Below are 16,333 nucleotides of genomic sequence, written 5' to 3' on the forward strand. Positions count from 1 at the left end.
TGAGCTCAAAATCACTTCCATCCTTCACCAAAGATGTTACTTTTGATCATCTACACCAAATTAAACAATTAATTGGGCCAATTGACATGGCTAGCCTAGACCAAACCCATTGGGTTAATTAACATGCTAGCCTAGATCAAACCAAGGACTTGGTCATTTTCACCCATTTGGACCCATGCACTAAATGTGACCTAACTACCCTAAACTCACTAAATTAACTCCACCCCAGCCATTGGTTGGACTTAGTGTCCAGTCCAAACACCATGAAACCACCTAAATCATGCAATGAACCAAAGGTCCCCCAAATTACGGGATATTATTTCCAAAAATCCATGTGCTTATAATATCCTTACCAAAATTAGGTATTATTGCACTAAATTGTTGTGACATATTCCACTGGGTTCCCTGAGCTACTAGCCACCTCCCTCTGACCGGCCAGCCAGTCTAGTGGCCAGAAAAGCTCAAAACTGAGAACCACCTTAATGGAACCTCACTCAAATCAAACCTAGAGGCCAGCTCATCCAAATCAAATTGAAGAGCTCATCTGCCCTCCACCTAAGCACCACAATGCACCCAAACTTGTGCTTTGAGAGCCACCCCATGACCATTTTTATAAAAACTCACCTCCACGACCATTGGAGGGGTGCTAAATTTTTCTCAAAGAGAGCCTCCCAAATCACTCACAGAGCTTCCTTGAGATCTCCATAGCCCATTCCAATCACTCAACTGCCTTGATTCCCCCTGTATAACCCTAATTTTGAGCTTAAAAATTAGGGCAGAAGCAGGACATCTCTCAAAACTCCACCAAACTTCAATTGCTTGTGCCCACACCTTCACAACAGTAAGAGAAGATAAAGCCCCATCAAATTACCCTCTGAAATAGCCTCCACCATAGCTTTAGACCAACACCTGAAATCAAGCTTGATTGAATTCATACATAGGTCTTACACCACAGCAAGAGGCTTAATCCTTAGCCTCCTTGGACCCCAACAAACGTGCCGAGCACCTCTGATTGAAGCCTACCTTCTTAGAGCAAAGGTATAGTACTTCTCTTCCTCCCGAGCCTATTTTGATTCTCCATTTACTTGGGCGTGATTTCATGACACATTAACCGTATGGATGTGTTCGTCTCACTAAGACGAGCATTTTAAAAAAAATTCACTTAATTTGTTTACTTAATTTGGTTATGAAATCAGAGAGATCTCAAGCCTCAACGGTGGACGGTTCTCGGCCTAAGCGATCGCGAACAATGACCACGCCCCGTCCGATCGCGCGTGTATCGAATGGATGACCAAGAAAATGGCCAAGATGAAGCTGGACAACGCTTCTTTACATAAACAGCGGGACGCGTAGCTGCTGGCGTGGATAGCGGCGTCAAATAGGAGCGCGCCGCGTGGAGTTTCAGAGCTGCCTAGGATCTACATGGCGACGCAAAGAAAAGAAGAACGCAAAGATAAGTAGAAAAATAGGACTTTTTCTATTTATGTAAACTCGCTAAACTTCAAAAATCCATAACTTTGTGTAGAAAAATCACAAAAATAAAATAAAAATACCCTCATGCTCAGTGAACAGAGGAGAATAATGTGGAATAAATTTGAAGTCCATTTAATGCATATTTTATTTTTAATTAATTAAACACTTTTTTTGAATCATTTGATTCTCCATGCATATTGACACATCACCTTGGCTTGAAATTTTGGCATGTTGTAGCCTCTGTCAATGTCAAGGGAAACATCCTGTGATTTTTCTAAAGTTAGAGGATGTTCCTATACAGAGATCCATATTTTTCAAGTTCTTGCACATTATTTCCTTAAAATAATCATAGAAATTAGCATATTGATTAGAAAATTCTAAGAAAATTTTGGAAGGCCACCATGACCAGAGAAGCTTTTGGTAATGATTTTATGGGTCAAGTCATTTAGAATGTCATTTAGAATACACTTAATTTTAGAATACACTTAATTTTTACAAACACTAAATCACTAAAATAATTAATTTTAGAAAATGTAAACATTAAAATGATTTGATTTTTGATCTCCACTGTGGTTTATGACCCAAAGAACTCACTATAAAAATTTTAAAATATTTTGAGTTCATTTGATAACTTAAGTTGATTTTTAAAAATAAATACCATTTTTGACACTTAAATGATTTTTAAAAATCAAAATATAAATCAAAAACTTATGAAACTTAGTTTTTTGAGTTCTCTGTGATCAAAGATATTCTTAAAAATAAAATAATATTTAGAATAAAAACTTTATTTTTAGTCTATTTTAAATATTTAAAAATTCATAAAAAACACAAAAATAATAAAATTCATAGAAATGTTATAAATTGCTTCCTAATCACTTAAGAACAATTAGAATATTTTTCCTGATTTTCTAAATAAAGATATTGAATTTGAAAGCTTAAAAATAATTTTTAAAGGCTAAAAACAAGTTTTCACTAAAATAATTCCAATAAATCAAATAAAAATCAGAAAAATATGAAATTTGCTCCTCTAGGTTCGCTAACCTCAGAGAGATTTTTCAAAGACACAAAAATTAATTTTCATAATTTAAAATATTTTATTTTTATTAAATAGCCCAAAATGTAAAATAATTCTAATAAATCACAAAGAATTCAAAAAATCATGTTATTTGGTCCAAAGGCTTATCTTAACGTTTACCTTGGTGAAGTTAGAAATTTTCTTTGAAAAATCCTATTTTTGGATGAAAATAATTATATAAAATAAATTAAATTCTGACAAATTACATTTTCTCCTCTGATGTCTTAATTGACCCATGAATGAGGAAGGATAAAAATTTCAAAGTCATTTGAATTGAATTTGACAAATTATGAAGTGTTAAAGCCTTAGGGGCAAAATGCGTAATTTAAAAAGTTTAGCCTTAAGTCAAGGAGGGAAATGGGCAACCTCTGATCTTAATCAATTTATTTTACGTTTGGAATACAAGGGGTTAATTGGTAGAAACCAATCTCACTTTCTTAATTAAGTTAATAAATTTCTAAATTATTAAAATTTGGAAGTTTATTAAAATTAAATGATCTGGGACTTAGGGTTATGACTTTTGAAGTTAACAATTAATCAATTTAATACCCCTATTTTGATTTTTAAATAAAAATTCAAATTATGAATCATGACCACTTAAAGCTTAACCTTTTCAAAACTAATTAAGACATTCACCTAGGTCTTAAGGGCTTAGTGGTGACTTAGGCCAAATCAAAATTGACTAAATGTAGCATTACAAGTATTCACAAAATGAACCATTAAACAACATAGTAAGTTTAAATGAACTCGAGGCTTTTGACCAGTTGGTGAGAGGGAGGCATGGACCTGCTTCCTCCTCCTAACTTGTTGGATACCTCAGAGTTCTATTAAACTTAAAATACTTTACCCAATGAAATCATCATTAATTAAACTTTTAAGGACTCACCAAAATACAACATAGAGTTAGAAAAATTGCCAGAACTTTAATTTTCCTGCTCTTCATAAATGCTCTCACATGCATTTTTAAGTTTCAGGTGGTGGAACGAGAAGACTCGCCAGGTATGCTTTTACAGTTTACAGTACTGTCTTTCTTGTGCCTTTTCCTTACATGCTTCTCTTTATGCTTACATTGTTTCTTTTTATACTTACATTTACCTACATGTATGAAAATAACATAAACTTGCATGTGAACTAAAACCAAAACTAAAATCAGCCAACATAAAATCCACCGCCACAACATTCAAAATATAAAACAACTCAAAATTTAATCACAAACATCACACAAAACTAAAATTGCAACTAAATTAAGATGTCTCTATCGGATGATCGGGAATCCCTCAAAGGAGGTAACCTACGTTTGCTAACGAGGCTTTTCATGGTTTAAATGAAATTATGGAAATCATTAAGTTGGGTTTAGTAAGTTCATTTGGACTAAGTAAATCCAATAGAAAATAGTGGTGCCGGAACGAGGGAACCGTAAGATCCTAACCGGTGTTGCTCCAAACAACTTTAATATGCCCTCATAAAATTCAAAGAACTTCAACCATAGGGCCACCCGATTTGATATTATAACTTGACACACTAGAAAACTTAAACTCGTCACGGTGAGTAACTTGAAGCTAGCATGGTGGGCAACACGACCATCTTCAACAGCAAAACCTGTCTTCCTCAGCTAAACCAATCTTCATTCCTTAGACATAAACAACAAATCCATAGGACTTTGAGGTTGCTTGCTTATGCAACGTAAATCTTCACATCATCTTTAGGCCTTTGCATAACCCTGCTATAAAATATAAGCCCTAACTCATATTAGGATTCTGAGGTTATCGTTTGTCTCGACCTAAATCCTCATATCTTCCAGACTATTTGTGTGATTGTTTAACACGAATATAAGCCCTAAATAATAAAATTGGCAGGATGAAACACTTAAATTTTTCTCCTCTAAATTTAAACCAAACATTAGGATAGCTTGGGAAGTCACTGAGGTTCTCCTCAAGGGTCTATGACATCCCCTAGTTCTTCCTCCTTTGGATTCTACAATAAAATGTTCCAAATTTGAACCAATCCCCTTTCACACCTCTACGTCTGATTTCATTGAAATATCCTACCCTTTAAAATTCCTTAAAGATAATATTTCCTGATTTTATCGAGAGTTTTCTTAGGTGACTTTGCTCATTTAAGATGTAATTAACTATAGGGGCTTGCCCTTATAGGAAGCATGTCCTAACCCAGGTTAATATATTAATCCTTTATATTAAATAGGGGAACTTGTTGGCAAATACAAAGGTTTTGCAGACCAAACGGACGTCATACTTTTCTTAGTTTATTTGATCGAGCCTCATCCTCAAGTCTTGTGTTTATCCTTCGGGATAGATACAAGATTTGAGATACAGCCCTCTTTCATTTTAAACTATGCAAAGTATGGGGTCAGCTTGATTTCATACTTCAACGTCCTTTCGAAGCGGGCGACGGGATTTTGATTCCAGTGACCGACAGCTTCTTACGGGCAACTCCCCACAAAGCCCAGAAATAGCACTGACAATGGCTTAAATAATAAGGAGAAAAGTCATGGGTTCAATAACGTTACTCTTGAAAATGAGAGATTTGGTAATAATGGAAAATTTTCATGTTATAGATTGTGAAACTTCTTTCAATGCCCATTGGGTCGACCATGGCTACACGAACACAAGATAGTCCCTTTGCTGTTGCATTAATGCATCAAGTACTCCTATGAAGGTTAATAATATTGTATTAAGAGAGATCCCCAACCCTTTTCAGTACATTAAATTAGGATACAAGAAGATCACGTCTATTATGCTACATTTGTCGTCTTCTCCAGAAAAATGGTGGCAAACATAGAAGAAAAGGATAAAAATAGATAATTCAAAGATGAAACTAACAAAGAGGAGGAAAAGAAATCGAAGAACACCACACCACAACATAGCAGAAGGGTAAAAACTCCTACAAAACCGACTTCTCAGGTCAAATCTAGGGACAAGGGAGAGAAAACCTAACCATTGAAATAAAAAAAGCTCTAAAAATTAATATCAACTTGGATTCCAGTTCCGAGAAACAAAAATATAAGAAGAAAATGATGATAATAACTCAGAAAGACTTATAATTCAAAGTATCATGAATAAAGAGAAAATTATAAGTCAATGTATGAAAGAATTATTTTTGTTACATAATTCAACCCTAACCTCAATTTCTTCATAAAATTTAAGAGTTTTACGTACTTAGGGTATGAAACCTGTAAGGTTCCATCTTGTGACACCTTCTTCTAATTCTAAAGTAGATGTAGAACTAAAAGAAGAAAATTTATAGACTTAATGAAACTTCCTATTGAGCGTGATTCCCCTTATTATAAAAAACTTGTTCAATGTGATTTCATACCAAAATGATGGTCAAGATTCCAATCCCACCCTTTTGAACAACTATGTAATACTAGATAATGTAACCTCAACTCAAAAGAAAGTGTTGGATTTGGTAAGAAACAAAATTTTGCCTAGTTATCACCGAAGAACCTGATATAGATTGTGTAGAATCTTGCGATAATTCAGACAAACCTCTAATGAGATTGCCAAAATTTGAGAAAGAAATCAAATCAATAATAAACAAGCTAAAGGATTTTAATTTTGGAATAGAGGATAACCCAATGCCAACATTCATCAACTCGCTACTTAAACAAATAAAAAGAAAAGAAACAGTCCAATTATTATAGGAATATAAAGATTGCTTTGCTTGCAGCTAGGATGAGATGCGTGATACACCTAAAATATATAGTGTTCTTATATACTTTTTTATAACTATTTTTGAGATATTGCGCTTTAATGAAATGTATTTTTTTATTTTTTTGTAGGTACAATCAAATGGATGGAAAATGCTAAAAGGAGTGAAAAAAGGTCAAATTTGGAGCAAAAATGAAGAAATGTGCAAAATGAATTGAGGCGCCTAATCGTCCAGATCCGCGCCTAAGCGCTAGAGGCTTTGCGACTAAGCATCAGGCCCGCACTTAAGTGCCAAAGTTAGTTATTTGAAGAAATATTAATTAGAGCGGAATTTTGAAGAAGTTCTTAGAGAGACCCTTGATAAAAACATGAGAAATAACCCATGGACACAAAAATTCATTCAATTGACTTATGAGGAGACAGTTTCTAGAAGATTCATTGAATGGAGGCACCTTTTTGAAGAGACACCAAGAGACCCCATGGATTTTTATAAGAAATAACTTAGATTATCCAAAAGAAGAGGCCGGCAACCACCCACCAAAAGTTCGCATTACCACCGCCGCCGCCCATCACCACCACTGCCGACCTCCTTTATTTTATTTTATTTTATTTTGAGTAGTAGTCTGTATTGTGAGAAACTAAGAGAATTCAAAGAATCTTCAAGACATTTGGTGCAGATAATTTGAGATAAGTGTTTATCTTTGTGACTACACTTGGTTTTTAATTTTGATTTCTTGTTTTTGTGCATGATTTCGTGCATGATTTCTACTTTTAATTGTGCATGATTTCTACTTTTAAACTTTTGTGTGGTTGTATTTTCTGCATGAATTCTGAGAAGTTCTCTTTATCTTTCTCCTTAAAATGATAATTGATTAAATGTTTAAAGGAAGTCTTGTGAAGTATTAGACTTCAATGTTGGAAGAAGTTGTGATGATTCAAGACCTTGCATTTCATTTACTTTTTGATTTGATTTGGCCAATTAAGATGGGCCAATTAAGATGTTAATACCTATTGTGAGAACATGCAATATCTGAGATGATTGTCTCAGCCGACAAATGGTTGGAATCACATATTGATTTCAGGAATGAGAATGTAGTTGATGTGGTTGAGTACAAATAAATAGGGAAATATATTTTAAATGGTGTAGAATTAGAGGACATTAGAGAGACAGGCTAAAGCCCCAAATTTGATTTATAGTTTTAGGTTTTAATACGAGATGTTAGCCCATGTTAGCCCACTGGTGGAGGGAGAAGAGGGAACTCTAGATTGAGAGCTAGTATCTTTCCTTCCTAGCTAGTCTTCAAGACTATTCAAACTATAGATTAACTAATTTTCTTTATAACATCTCTAGTTCTAGTAAGGGTAAAGATAAGGGTAAAGAATATTATTACTCCTATTTGGCACAACACATTTAGTAAAATTCAACAACTAAATTTCTATATTTATCACTTATTCATGAAAAGGAAAAAGATATTTTACTTATATTTCTTTCATCGTGCAAGTATTTTAGTTAAGTTAATTAGTTGGTTACTTTATTTTCAAATTAAACAGAACTTACAAAAAGAATCAAACTTTCATTCCAAATTTAGCTTCTTAAGTTTGAGTAAGAACATAAATTGCTAAGTATTTTTTCATCAAAAACTAATCCTTTCTTGGGTTCAATATTCGGGACTTAATCAGAAAAGTTTTATATTACTTAATAACAACACGTATACTTGCTTAGTATCCCATATTAAAATATTATAATTGCGTTCTTATTTGCTTCATAGTGCAAAATTTACCTAGCCTTTGCTTTGGATCAAGTTTTTGGCATCCATTACAAATTAAGAATATTTATTTAGGAAATTAATCACATACATCACATTCTACTTCTATCTATATAGAAAGTCGGGATCAAGTTTTTGGCGCCGTTGCCGGGGAAGGAAGTAAAATCCGTTGCCGGGGAAGGAAGAAAAATAATCATTAGTAATTTGCAAAAAAATTTCAAAAAGAAGCTTTTGGATAACAAAATTTTTAGTATGTCTTATTTAAAATTTTATGATTTAATTTAGGAATATTTTAGTGTTGCTTTTATTAAAGTATTTGTTTGTGTGTTTGTGTTTTTCATTTTATTGTGTTTTATAATAATGTATGTGTAGTTCTGGTTCTGCAGGACTAGTGCCTTATGAATTTGAATTAGAAAGAGCTATTAAAAAAAGTAAAAAATAAAAAAAATTATTGAAAAATTTCAAGAAATGGCAAATCAAAATAATAAAAATGTTGAAAAGTTTATAAAATTAAGAGATTATGCAAATCCGATGGTGGATGAACTTCATTGCAGTATTCAAAAACCCACTATAGTGGCTAATTCATTTGAGCTTAAAACCGTTATTATCCAAATGGTATTAAATAATCAATTTGGGGGAGCACCAATTGAAGATCCAAATTTACATCTTGCCATTTTTTTAGAATTGTGGCTACATTTAAATATGATGGTGTATCAGATGATGCTATAAGACTTAGATTTTTTTCCTTTTTTACTGAGGGATAAGGCTAAGATATAATTATATTCATTATCACCTGGATCTATCAAAACTGGGAGTGATTTAGCACAAAAATTCCTTGCTAAATATTTTCCACCATCAATGACTGTTAAACTTAGAAAGGATATTACATCTTCTAGTTAGTTTGAAGGAGAATCTATTTATGAAGCATGAGAACGATTTAAAGAACTCCTAAGAAAGAGTCCACACCATGCTATACAAGATTGGTTAATAATTCAAACATTTTACAATAGATTAGCTGGATCTCTTAGATCTGTTATCGATGCTGCTACTGATGGTTCATTGATGTCAAAACCATTTCATGACGCTTATGCTTTAATAGAAGAGATGGCTACCAATAATTTTCAATGGCCTTTATAGAGGGTAAATCTTAAGAGAGTATCCAACGTTCATAAAACTGATGCTTTTACCATGTTAGCAAATCAAGTTGTTGTAATTTCAAAGAGGTTAGACCAATTTGGAATGAATTTTTCTCAACCAATTTCCATGATTGAAAAGAATTCATTAGGCCAAATGGTAGATTCTCAAGCATCATTAGAAACTTTAAATACTATAAATAATAAGCAGAATAGCCCATTTTCAAATTATTATAACCCAGGTTGGATGAACCATCCCAACTTCAATTGGAATAATACTACGAATGGTAATAATCAGCAATAGGGGCACAATCAGGTAAACCCATTGGAAAACTGGAACAATCAATGGAATAGTAATTATAGACCTAATTATCCTCCATGTTTTAATAGTAATTCATAATTTATGGAGAAGAAGTTGTCTACGGAAGAAATAATATTACAAATTGTGGTGTTACAAATGAGAAATTAGTTACAAAGACAAGGAGCTACAATTAGAAATATTAAGAATCAACTTGGACAAATAACATATTCATTAAGTAATAGATCCTAAGGAACACTTCCTAATAATACAAAAATAAATTCAAAAACTAGAATAAAGAGCAAGTAAAAGCCGTTCAACTTAGAAGTGGAAGTGAATTTGAAGGTAGAGTTCAAAAAGATACTGAAGTAGAGAGAGAAGAGATTGAAGAACCAAAAGGACACTCTGAAAGGTTTAGAGAAACCTATTTCTCCACTTAAAGTTGATTTGGAAAAACCACCACCTCTATTTCCTCAGAGGCTTATAGAGGCTTCAATAATAAAGGTTGGATAAGCAATTTTCAAAATTTATGGAAATTTTTAAGTTGCTTACAATTAACATTCCATTTGCTGAAGCCTTAGAATAAATGCAAAGCTATGTGAAGGTTATGAAAAATATTCTTAACAGAAAAAGGAAGTTTGAAGATAATGAAATTGTTGCACTTAATGAGGAGTGCAGTGCTATAATTCTGAAGAAACTTTTTGAAAAGTTTAAAGATCCTGGTAGCTTTACAATTCCATGTGCAATAAGAGACATATTTGTGGGAAAGTTTTATGTGATTTAGGAGCAAGCATGAACCTTATGCCATTATAAATATTTAAAATATTGGAATTGGGAGAAATAACGCCTACTACTGTAACTCTTTAGTTAGCAGATAGATCAATAACATATCCTAAAAAAGTTACAGAAGATGTCCTAGTGAAAGTGGATCTTTCCTATTGATTTCATTGTGCTAAATATGGAGTAAGATAAAGAGATACCTATCATTTTGGGGAGACATTTCTTAGCAACTGGAAGAGCAATGATAGATGTACAAAAAAGAGAATTAACTATGCACGTCAATTTTCAAACAATTAGATTTAATATTTCAAAATCAATGAAGTACCCTGCAAAAGATAAAGATGATGAATGCTATAGAATGAATGTGATAAGATACTTAAGTGATTGTCATTTCAAAAACAACTTATAAAGATAAATCTGAGATGAAAGAGGTGGAGCATGAAAAAGACGAGGAATTAGATCAACATGAAGATTTACGTAAGAAAGATTCAAGTTATGTTCAAGATTGTTTCAAATTTTTAGACACAATAGAAAAGAAAAACCATATTTTTGTCCATCGATTGAAAAACCTTCTGAGCTTGAGTTGAAGTTGCTTCCTGAAAATTTGAAGTATGCCTTTTATGCCTTTTTAGGTGAGCCTTTTTAGGTGATTCCTCTACATTACCTATTATAGTTTCCTTGAAATTAACTACTAAAGAAGAAGACAGTTTGATGAAAATTTTAAAGAATTATGAGAAAGCCTTTGGATGGACAATTGCTGATATAAAAGGAATCAGTCCTTCAATTTGTATGTATAGAATTCATATGGAAGAGAACTGCAAACCCAAGCTGATCCTCAAAGGAGATTGAATCTTTTTATGAAAGAAGTTGTTAAGAAAGAAATTTTAAAATGGTTAGATGCTAGAATTATCTACCCTATTTCAGATAATGCATGGGTCAGTCTAATTCACTGCGTTCTTAAGAAATGAAGAATGACTATGAATTTGAATGAATATAATGATTTAATATCAATAAGACAAGTTAAAGGATGGTGAATATGCATTTATTATAGAAAATTAAATCTCACCATAAGGAAAGATCATTTCCCACTACCCTTTCTAGATTAGATGCTGGACAGACTAGCTGGGAATAAATACTTTTGTTTTATGGATGGATATACAAGTTATCACCAAATACAAATAGCTCTTGAGGATCAAGAGTACCAATCCTTATGATACATTTGCTTTAAGAAGAATTCCCTTTGGTTTATGCAATGCACGTACTACATTTCAAAGATGTATGATAGCTATTTTTTGTGATTTAATTGAAAAAGGAATTGAGGTTTTTATGGATGATTTTTTAGTGTTTGGAACTTCATTTGACTCATGTCTAGAACATCAATCAAAATTTATTAAGCACTGTAAAGAAAAAAAATTAGTCCTTAATTGGGGAAAATGCCAATTTATGGTAGCAGGAAGAATAGTTTTTGTACATCAAATTTCAGAAAATGGTATGGAAGTAGACCCTGTAAAAATTCAAGGTATCGCTAATTTACCTTACCCAACAAGTATAAATAAAATTAGGAGTTTTTTAGGACATGTTAGATTCTACAGGTGATATTTTAAAGACTTTTCAAAAATTGCTGAGCCTTTGTGCAATTTACTTGAAAAAGATCTAACTTTTAATTTTGATGAAGAGTGCCTAAAAGCTTTTGAATTATTAAAAGAAAAAATAGTCACTACACCAATTATTATTGCACCAGATTGGGAAAAATCTTTTGAATTAATCTGTGATGCAAGTGATTTTGCTATTGGAGTTGTTTTAGGACAAAAGCATGATAAGATTCTTAAAGTTATCTACTATGCCTGTGGAACTCTTAATGAAGCTCATATTAATTATACAACAACTGAGATAGAGTTATTAGTTGTAGCATATGATTTTGATAAATTTAGATCAAAATTGATTGGAACACAATGTATTATGCATACAAACCATTTTGTTATTAAGTATTTAATGAAAAAGAAGGTTGCAAAAACTAGATTGATACAATGGATTCTTCTTCTGCAAGAAATTAACTTTGAAATAGTAGATAAGAAGGGAGTTGAGAATCAAATTGTTGATCATCTATCCAGGCTTGAATTAGAAAAATCACTCTATTTTGAAAAAGAGATTAATGAACATTTTCCAGATGAAAATTTTTTTAATATTAATGAGTGGTGTGTTCCATGGTATGCAAACATTATGAACTTCATTGTTAGTGATATTATACCCTATGGAATGACATACCAACAGAAGAGGAAATTATTATCTAAAGCTAAGACTTATTTTTGGGATGATCTATTTCTATATAAACAAAGGAAGTATCTTATTATTCAAAGATGTGTGCCTTTAGAAGAAACTTATGAAATTATCAGAAAATGTAATTATTCTGATTTTGGGGGACATTTTGGAGTTGACAAAACAACATACAAAATTTTACAACCTGCATTTTATTGGCCTACAATCTTTAGAGAAGTTAATTTTTATATCAAAACTTATGATTGATCTCAAGGAGTAGGCAATATTTCTAGGAGGAATGAGATGCTCCTCAATTATTTTTTAGAAGTTGAGTTATTTGATGTTTGGGTATTAGATTTCATGGGACCATTTATACCATATTTCGGAAATTTATATATATTTTTAGTAGTAAATTATGTATTCAAATGGATAGAAGCTATTGTTTTACCTCAATGTGATGCTCAAAGTATTGCAAATTTTTTAGGAATGAATAAACTTTACAGATTTGGGATGCCGAGAGTGATCATAACTGACGGGGGAAGTCATTTCATAAATGCAATAATAGAGAAATTATTCAAGAAATATCATTTAACCATAGAATTGCTACTGCTTATCATCCTCAAATAAGTGGTATGGCTGAATTATCTAATCGTGAAATTAAAAGAATATTGGGAAAATCTGTAAATCCAACTAAAATAGATTGGTCAACTAAACTTAACTATGTTTTGTGGGACTGCATACAGAACTCCTATAGGAATATCACCACATAGGCTAATATTTGGGAAAGCGTGTCACTTATCAGTTGAACTTGAGCATAAAGCATATTGGGCGATTTAGGAATTTAATTATAATTTGAAAGATGCTGGTGGGAAAAGATTATTGCAATTAAATGAGCGTGAGAAATAAGGAATGAATCTTATGAAAGTTCTAAGATTTACAAAGAAAAGATGAAAATGTGGCATGATTAAAGCATTATGACAAAAAATTTTCAGCCAGGGCAACAAGTTTTGCTTTATAATGCAAGGTTAAGATTATTTCCAGACAAACTTAAGTCTAAGTGGATGGGTCCATTTGTTGTGATGAAAGTTTATCCTTATGGAGCTGTGGATATTAAAGATCCTAAGATTGATAAAATATTCAAAGAGAGTGGTCACAGGCTGAAACCCTCCTTTATAGGTGACCAACTTAAATTAAATAATTTTTTGATGTTGGGTCAACAAAAATAATGAAAATAATGACTGGTTACATCAGGCTGATGATGTAAAACCAATGGCTCTATGGGAGACACCCCGTAGTTATCTGTATATTTTTTTTTATTGTTATGTTGTTATGTGTGATTTAGAAAATTTTGGTAGTATTTGATTTGATATTAAGTTAGTAATAATTTTAAGACCTTTAAAGATGAGTTAGACATGTTAGAAGAAATGTTTGGACATTAAGTTGACCTGTGCTAAATTGAGCGCTGGCGCTTAAGCGTGATAGTTAAAAAATATGTGCGAATTTTAATTTCTAGAAGCTCTAAACTGCCGATTGGCTGGCTTGAACATGTAAGAGCTGTTCTAAGATGTGACTAGGAGTTATGGGGGAGTTTTATGCCTATAAATAAAGGAGGTATAAGTAGAAATTTCACTTAGGTTGTTACATGGTGTTGGGTAGAGAATGGAATTAGTCTTTGTTTAGTGTTGGGTAGATATACATTCCAAATAGATATACATTCCAAATGCTGAAGGAGAAACTAATGATAGGCCAGAATTTGTTCCATCAACTAGAGAATGGAATTAGTCTTTGTTTAGTGTTTTGAGTGCTTAATGTTGTTTGTTAATGTTAAGAGTGTTTGAAAGTATTTTTACGTGTTAAGTTTGTTTAGAGTCTGTGGTTGGAATTTTCTCTTCCAAGACTATTTGGATTGAGAATTTATATATTTAAAAATGTTTGTAATCGTTTGTGAATGAATGTAAATGTTTTGTTTGTGAAAATTTTTTTGTATTTAGTCATGAATTGAATTAGCTTAAATTGGTGAAATTTTGGGTTAGAAGAAAGCAAGAGGGAAGAAAATAGTATATAAAATGTTTTTGAGATCATAGAGGGTTGGTTAACTTAGGCTAGAGCGCATTTAACTTAAATGGAAAAAATCAAAATTTGTGCACTAGCGCTTAAGCTCCAAATCCCGCGCTTAAGCACTGACTAAACTGATAGACTGACATCTAAGCGTCAAAACATTCGCGCTTAAGTGTTGGTTCACGAATGGTTTTAAGTGAATTTAGGGTCTAAAAATCTCCATTTTTTTCCCAAACTTCATCTTCTACCTTCTATTTTTTTTTGCAATTTCTAAGCTAGGGCATCACCTATTTTGTATATTTATTTGTGGATTCAAGCCAAATTTGTTAGATTTGATCTTCTTGAGGTAAGAGCTTTACTTATATGAAAAAATTTGTGATTTTCACCATGTATTTTGAACACATTCATAATCTACTCGAAAATCACTATTCATGGTGAAAATTTTGGAAAAATTGATGGAAAATGCATTGATTTGTTAGTTTAAGCTTTTAAGAGTTGTATTTTATGATTTGGAGTTGATTGTGGGATTTATTTTGAATTTTATAAAAATTTTTAGAAAATGGCACCAAGAATGAAAAGAAGCAAAGGAAAAGCTCCATTCGATTCGAGTAAATTTGTTAGTTTGAGATTTGAAGATCGGTAATGTGATGATTTACATACAAGGAAACTGATTGTTGAGCGATGTTTCAAAATTCCAGGAGGAGTCGTGGAGGAGTTGATTGTTTTCCTCCAATGGGAGCAGTTCTGTTATTTTTCTTATGTCACCATGATCTTTGTTGTGCGAGAGTTCTATGTGAACCTCTCGGAGGCTGATGAAGAAGGAGTCATAGTGCGAGGGAAGTCAATACCATTTTATCCTGAGGTAATTAATCAGTTTTACCATCTACTTCCTAGTACTTTGTGTTTTTATGCAAATTATAGTCCTACTGAGGAGGAGTTAGATGAGATTATATCATTTTTAACAGATGGGAGAGGATTATGGAAGATTACAAATGAAAGAAGAGTGAATTTTTTTGCCTCGAAGTTGGATGCCAATGCCAAGGCATGACATTATTTTATTTCTGCTTGTCTACTTCCTACAAATCCTCTGAGTGAAGTGACTCGAGAGAGAGCAACCCTGAACTACTGTATTCAGCAATCCAAGACAATTGATATTGGAGGAATGATTTATGTAGTTATTACCAGTTCTGTCATTGCTGCTACTACCGTGGGTTTGAGATTTGCATCCTTGATCTTTTTGTTATGTGAGCAGGCTGGTGTTAGATATGATAGTTGGGAGGAGATTTTACAGCCACTGAAGCCCATTACCAGTGTGAATGTAAAGACTTATTTACATCATTCTATTTTTAGTTGGAATGGTGGATTCTCCAGTAGTTCTGTTGATTCCCGAAAATAGAGTTGTGTAAAATTCTAAAGTTGTCTCTGCTTTACAATGTTGCCAAAAACTAGTTGTGGTATTTTATGAATAAGAGCGTTAAGCACTTAAGGTAGGGATTCTACACAAGTATACATTCGTTATCAAGTAATATAAGACTTTCTATTTAAGTCTCAAATATCCAACTCATGAGGAATGTTTAAATTTGAAATGATAAATTAAATAGAAAATTCACAAAAATAAAATAAAATTACTGTCACTAATTTTGAATGTTTGAGATACTATTAGAACTAAATAATTAACTACTAGAAAAATTAAAATGCAAAATTTAAAACAGTAACTACTAAACTATGTTTATGTGATGAAGTTTTCTAATATGAAAAAGTATCTTTCCCACTACAATGAGTTTTTGATAAAATGAGATGAGAAAAATGATTTAAATATGTATTGT

Source organism: Phalaenopsis equestris, unplaced genomic scaffold, assembly GCF_001263595.1.
Source record: "Phalaenopsis equestris unplaced genomic scaffold, ASM126359v1 Scaffold213847, whole genome shotgun sequence".
NCBI lineage: Eukaryota > Viridiplantae > Streptophyta > Magnoliopsida > Asparagales > Orchidaceae > Phalaenopsis > Phalaenopsis equestris.